A 7,534-nucleotide genomic window follows, 5' to 3' on the forward strand; every position below is an offset into this window, starting at 1 on the left:
TAGTCGTGTGTCTCAGTTGTATGGAGGACACTGCCTAGCACACGGACATGTGCCTTGGTCGTGTGCCTCCAAATGAGTGATGACATCATAAATAGAATGTCTGGGTTTTCAGACACGGACGATGACACGAGCATGTTTAGGCCGTGTGAGAGACACGGGCGTGTGCATGGCCATGTGAAAACCTCTATAGGTTTGAAATGAAAAATAAAGAAAAAAATTCAACAAGGTGGAGGGGCACAAGCGTGTCCCCGAACACACGGGCGTGTGCTTTGCCTCCACACGGGCGTGTGAGGCATAGCCCTAGGCATTTTACTAAAATTTTCTATAGCTCTCGGTTTAGTCCCTAACTGCTAATAGTGCACGGTTTGAGCCCCATAAGCCCATAATTGGGACAATATGATTTTGTTTATTTGGTTTGAATTTGGAAATGAAATTTTATAACTTGTCTTTTCGAAATGTCCGAGTATGTATCCGGTAATGCCTCGTATTTTATCTCGGTCTTAGGTACGGGTAAGGAGTGTTACATTTAGTACTATCAGAGTTACGGTTTAGTCGATTCTCAGACTAACGTAGCATGTAACGAGCTTAGCTATACATGTAATTATATAAATTTTGATAATGTGACATCTCCTAACTTTTTAATTGTATTTGAATATAGTAAATATATTCCAATCAAGCCCAAGATGAGTCCAAGGGAGCCGAGAGTCATACTCCAGCTTCCGTACAACGAGCTATTTCTAGTAGTAGTAGAAGGCCTATGTTTGAAGGCCGGGAAGAGGCGAGCACAGCCTTTTTAATATGATGGATGAGTGGTTCAGGGAATACTTGAGAAACCACCCTAAAATACCACATCCATCTCCATCTTCTAACCGACTTGATGAAGTACCAAGAGTTGTTGAACCAATGAGAATTGGTAAGGCCCCAGTGGATAAACTTAGGAAATACAGGGTTGAAGAGTTTAGGGCTAAGGTCGAGGGTGATGTTGAATGAGTTGAGTTCTGGCTCGAGAATACTGTGTGAGTTTTGGATGAATTGTCATCTACACCCGAGGAATGCTTGAAGTGTGATGTATCTCTCCTTAAAAATACTGCATACCACTGGTGGAAGACAGTATCCTCAGTGGTACCAAATGAAAACATTACATGGGAGTTCTTCCAAGCTAAGTTTAAAAAGAAATACATCATTCAAAGGTTTTTAGACTCGAAGAGAAAGGAGTTCTTGGAACTCAAACAAGGAAATAAGACTGTGTCAGAGTACAAAAGGGAATTCGTAAGGTTAAGTCAGTATGCAACGGAGTGGGTTCAATTAGAGATAGAAATGTGTAAGCGCTTCGAGGAAGGCTTGAATGAGGAAATTAAATTACTGATTGGGATCCTTGAGAATTGAGAATTTTTCGCATTAGCTAATCGGGCCAAGAAGACCAAAGAGCTAAATAATGAAAGAAAGCAAGCTAAGAGAGAAGCTCGAGTTTCAAGTAAGAAGTCTAGTGGCAAAGCACACTTCTTCCCCACATAGAAATCGAGAAGTCAACAAGAACGTTCCACTTCGTCGGTAGGATATTCGAGTAGATTAAGAAGCTCCAAATAACATAGTCCGAAGTCTCCTTCCCCTATGGTAACTAGTGTAGGAAGCATAGATGAACAAAAGCTGAAGTGTGAAAGCTGTAACAAATTTCACTTCGGAGAGTGCCGAATGAAGATCAGTGCGTGTTTTAGATGTGGGCCTCTTGACCATTTTCTCAGAGATTGCCCGGAGTGAGCTAATAAAGAGGTTGAATTAGCCCCGTAGCCTAATGCTCTTATTTCTTGAGGTGGACCCCCGAGACATCCAGGTAGTGCAAGTGGCAGTCGAACTGTTGCTAAGGATGCTATTGCAAAATCAAAGGCTTGAGCCCCAGCAAGAACTTATGCAATACGCACTCGAGAGGAAGCCTTTGCTCCCGATGTCATCACGGGTATATCTTCTATCTATAATACTCATGTTATTGCCTTAATTGATCCAGGGTCAACCCATTCGTACATTTGCATGAAATTGGTATCCAGCATGAACATGTCTGTAGAACCTACAGAATTTGTGATTAAGGTGTCAAACCCTCTAGGCAAGTCAGTCCTAGTTGATAAAGTCTGTAAGAATTGTCCCTTGATGATTTAAGGTCATTGTTTTCCGGCTAACCTTATGTAATATCCTGAATTAGGGCTTAATGGAATAGTGGTTTCGTGACCACAAATCCAAGATAGAAATAATTATTTTACAATGATTTTGATGTTTATGATATGATTGCATGATTGTGTGAAAATTTCGTGATGAAATTCTATGCCTAAAGTGCTTAAATTGAAAGTAGGGACTAAATCGAATAAGTTGCAAAACTTGCATTCTAGAAGTTTTTAGTATGAAATTGTTTTGGAATACTAATGAGCATGTCTTAAATAGCAATTTGACCAATTTTAAGTTCATGGACAAAATTAGGACATGGAAGGAATTTTTGGAAAGTTTAGTCGTAAGGGTATTTTGGTCATTTAGTTATTAAAATGAATTAAAAACAAAATTAAAAGCCAATTTTTGTCCATCTTCTTCATTAGGCTGAAATTTCAAGGGTTCTCCATAGCTAGGGTTTGTTTCAAGCTTCCAAGCTCCATAGTAAGTGATTCCAAGCCCCTTTTTTTAATGTTCTTTACGTTTTTGGAATCCCGGAAGCTCGATTAAGCTTATGCTAGCAATAATTCAACCTAGGGTTTATATTTGGAAAAATACCCATAGGTGAAATTTGTGTATTTTGATGTTTTATGATAGAATATGGGGTTTTAAATTATGTTAGACAACTTGTGCTACTCGGTTTTTAGTGAAAACGAGTAAAAGGGCTTAATCGGCAAAAATACCTAATAGTCACAAGTATATGTTAGAGAGAGAATTTGATGTTGCCATAGAAGGGAAAAGTGATCAGCATGTTATAAAACATAAGAATAAGGAATAAAGTTTAATTCCCGAGCCTAGGGGCAAAAGTGTAATTATGCAAAAGTTTAGGGGCAAAAGTGTAATTTTTTTAAAGTTCGTATTAAATGCTGTTTTGATGAATGTATGTATTAAATAAGATTAATTTGGTATTATAGATCAAGAAAAACGAGATTCAAGTCGTGATAGAGGAAAAGAAAAGATTGTGAACTAAATTGCAAAATCTTTATATTTTGGTACCAAGGTAAGTTCATGTGTAAATAATGTAGCATAAATGTTATTTTTAAGTTATTAATGTTAATTATATGATATGCTGATTTTTAATCGTGAAATATTATGCTTTGTGGTTAATGTTGAGTAATATGCAAATTATGTTTACTACTTGATAAATATGAATTGCTACCGAGTATCGGTTCCGATATTCCATGGAAGACGGCAAATGTGAGATCGAGGGAAAAAGCCCGTTTGAACCTTAGGAATAGATTAGGATACAAGTGACATGTCACTAGGATGGTTGAGCATCCGAACTCGTTGAGTTGAGTCCGAGTTCACTTATGGATGCAAATGTTCGAACTCGTTGAGTTGAGTCCGAGTTCGTGAGATGTAACTAGGCATCCGAACTCGTTGAGTTGAGTCCGAGTTCATTTATGGATGCGAACGCCCGAGCTCGTTGAGTTGAGTCCGAGTTCACTTAGGGGCGGGTTACATGATTTCTTGATTACATATGTGGCACTTATGTGCAAATTATCCATGTATCCAAGTTGTATTCCGATGTGTTCAACGGGTGAAATTTCTAGTTTAATGGAAGAGCACTTAAGATATAAGTGACGTTTTGGGTAAGTGTTGTGAAATGGACACTTTGGACAGGTATGTTCTTAACCCTCGGGTTGAAAATAGATACAACAACGATAAGGTGGTAAGATGATGAATGATCTTTAAAGATGTGATATATGTTTTGGTGGTACCATGCTAAAGTTGTTTGGTATATTTGTATTGTTATGTTACTTATTATTTACATATGAACTTACTAAGCATTTATGCTTACTCCTTTCTTTTTATTCACTGTAGTTTTGAACAAGCCGGCTCAGGAATCGGGACAGGTCGAAAGTTCGATCACACTATCCAAAGGACTTTTATCTTGGTAAATGGCTTGTACAACTACTTAAGTATGGCATGTATAGCAATATACCTATTTTGTGTAAATAATTTTATGATATGGCCATGTTTGGTTAAGAAAATGTTTGATATTGATAAGTCATGGTGACGGCTAATTTAGGTCTTGTTTGATATCATGGAAGTTTAACAGGTTATCTAGTTCATAAAAATTCATGGAAAGATGAAACTTGCCTTAAAATAGAATATTGCTGCAGCAATGACATAAATTTGAAAAATCACTAAAAATAGTATAAATAGAACTAAATTATGAGTAAGTTATGAAATTGAAGCTTAATGAGTCTATTTTCATATGGATTGAACAAAACAGGAATATAAATTATATTTTGTGAGATATTTAAACTTTTGTGAAACAGGGCCAGAGTGATTTCTGGATCCCCTGTTCTGACTTTAAAAATGCATAATAAATTTTACTAAAATAATTAGAAGTTTTTATTTATATGTACAGATTCATTATTGAGTCTAGTTTTAATATAAACAAACCTCATAGTCATTGAAATTTTTTATAGAGATATATCTGATTCGTAATACACAGAGGTCAGAGTAGTCGAACCCTGAAATAGGGGATACTTTAATTAATAAACTGTACTAATTGGCCCAATAAAAAAATTCTAGAAAAAAATTAGTAAATAGATATATGAGTCTAGATTCAGGGAAAATTTACGGATCTTGATTTCGAGTTTCGTAACTCAAGATATAATTTTTCTTGTAACTGTGACGCGAGTAGCTAGAAAGCTGTGAATGTAGAAACAAATGATTTGAAGTTCTTAAATTGATAAATTATGTTCGGTAACCCCTCAAACTCGACTCCGGTGATGGTCTCAGGCGTGGGGGCGTTACACCTTATGTTAATGCCATTCGATGAGTTTGATGTAATACTTGGCATGGATTGTTTAGCTATGCATGATGTGATTGTAAATTATGGTAGCAAGTATATCGAATTGAAATGCTTAGATGGTGAGATTCTCCGAATTGATTCAAGTGAGTTGGATACTCCGCTGGTTGTGATTACCTCAATGATGGCTCAAGGGTATATGAGAAAATGATATGAAGCCTACCTTACTTTCGTGTTGAATACTGAAGAATCTGCGTTGAAGCTGGAATCGGTACCGATAGTATGCAAGTATCCGGATGTGTTTCTGGAAGAGCTACTTGGATTACCTCCCGTTAGAGAAGTAGAGTTTGGTATTGAGCTGGTGCTTGGGGCAACTCCTATTTCTATTGCTCCGTATAGGATGGCACCAACTGAACTGAAAGAGTTAAAAGCACAGTTGCAAGAACTGACGGATAAATGTTTTGCAAGACCGAGCTTTTCACCTTGGGGTGCTCCAGTATTATTTGTAAAGAAGAAAGATGGTTCGATGAGGCTATGTATAGACTACCGACAACTTAACAAGGTAACTATCAAGAACAAGTATCCGTTGTCGTGGATTGATGATCTGTTTGATCAATTGAGAGGAGCCACTGTATTTTCAAAATTAGATCTAAGATCCGATTACTACCAGTTACGAGTTAAAGAGTCAGATGTGCCTAAGACCACTTTCAGGACAAGGTATCGTCATTTCGAGTTCCTGGTTATGGCTTTTGGTCTAACGAATGCCCTAGCTGCATTTATGGATTTAATGAATCATTTTTTTTCGACTATACTTAGACAAATTTGTTGTGGTATTCATTGACAATATTTTGATCTATTCCCGTAATGAGTCTGAGCATGTTGAACAATTGAGAACTATTTTACAGACTTTGCGAGACAACAAATTGTATGCTAAGTTCAGCAAAAGTGAGTTCTGGCTTCGAGAGGTCAGATTCTTGGGTCACATTGTGTCGGGTGATGACATCCAGGCAGATCTAAACAAAATTTTTGCCATTTTCGAGTCGAAGCCGCCGAAGAACGTAACCCAGGTTAGAAGTTTCTTGGGCTTAACCGGTTACTATCGACGCTTTGTGAAAGGATTTTAGATGATTGCAACTCCTTTGAGAAGGTTGCTGCAAAAAGATGTTAAGTTTGAATGGTCAGAAAAGTGTCAACATAGCTTTAAGAAGTTAAAGACGTTGCTAATGGAAGCTCCAGTTTTAGTGCAACCCGAACCTGGAAAAGAATTCGTGGTCTACAGTGATACATCTTTCAATGGACTTGGTTGCGTGTTGATGCAAGAAAGCAAAGTGATAGCCTATACTTCGAGGCAATTGAAGCCACACGAGAAAAATTATCCAACACGTGACTTGGAGCTAGCAGCCATTGTATTTGCCCTGAAGATTTGTAGACACCATTTGTATGGTGAGACGTGCCTTGTATTCACCGATCACAAGGGTTTTAAATATTTGATGACTCAAAAAGAATTGATTTTGAGACAACGAAGATGGTTGGAGTTGATTAAAGATTATTAATTGATCATTGACTACCACCTGGGAAAGGCAAACGTGGTCGCAGATGCACTAAGCAGAAAATCCTTGTTTGTTTTGAGAGTCTTGAACACGAAGTTGGCCTTGTTAGATGATGGTTCGGTCTTGGCAGAGTTAAGAGCTAGACCAACATTTCTACAAGAAATTTGTGCAGCTTAGGTCAATGATAGTGATTTTCAAGCCAAGAGAACTCAATACAAGTCAGGCATTAAATCAGATTTTCAAATTGGTTTTGACGGTTGCTTAAATTCAGAGATAGGATCTGTGTACCAAGAGACGATGAGCTTATTCGGAAAATTCTGCAAGAGACACATGATAGTCGCTTGTCTATTCATCCAGGAAGTACCAATATGTATAATGATTTGAAGAAAATGTACTGGTGGAATGGCATAAAAAGAGACATCTCCGAAATCGCATCGAAATGCTTGATATGCCAGTAAGTCAAGGCTGAACACCTAGTACCTTCAGGTTTGTTGCAGCCTGTGATGGTCCCCGAATGGAAGTGGGACAGGATTACTATGGATTTCATGACTGGATTATCGTTGACACTAAAAAAGAAAGATGTTGTTTGGGTTGTGATTGATAGACTGACGAAGTCAGCTCACTTTATTCTGGTACGGATAGATTATTCTCTTGACAAATTGGTCAACTTGTATGTATCTAAAATTGTGAGATTACATGGGGTACCGATATCGATTATCTCAGACAAGGACCCGAGATTTACTTCAAGATTTTGGAAGAAGCTGCAAGAAGCCTTGGGTACAAAGTTGAATTTCAGTACGACTTTTCACCCGCGGACTAATAATCAATCTGAGCGAACAATTCAGATTCTTGAGGACATGTTACGGTGTTGCGTCCTTGAATTTCAGGGTAGTTGGGAAAAATACTTACCATTGGTGTAATTCGCCTACAACAATAGTTTCTAGACAAGTTTGAAAATGGCACCCTATGAGGCCTTGTATGACAGGAAATGTCGAACTGCACTATATTGGACAGAACTTAAGGAAAG

This window comes from Gossypium hirsutum, chromosome A07 (assembly GCF_007990345.1).
Source record: "Gossypium hirsutum isolate 1008001.06 chromosome A07, Gossypium_hirsutum_v2.1, whole genome shotgun sequence".
Lineage (NCBI taxonomy): Eukaryota > Viridiplantae > Streptophyta > Magnoliopsida > Malvales > Malvaceae > Gossypium > Gossypium hirsutum.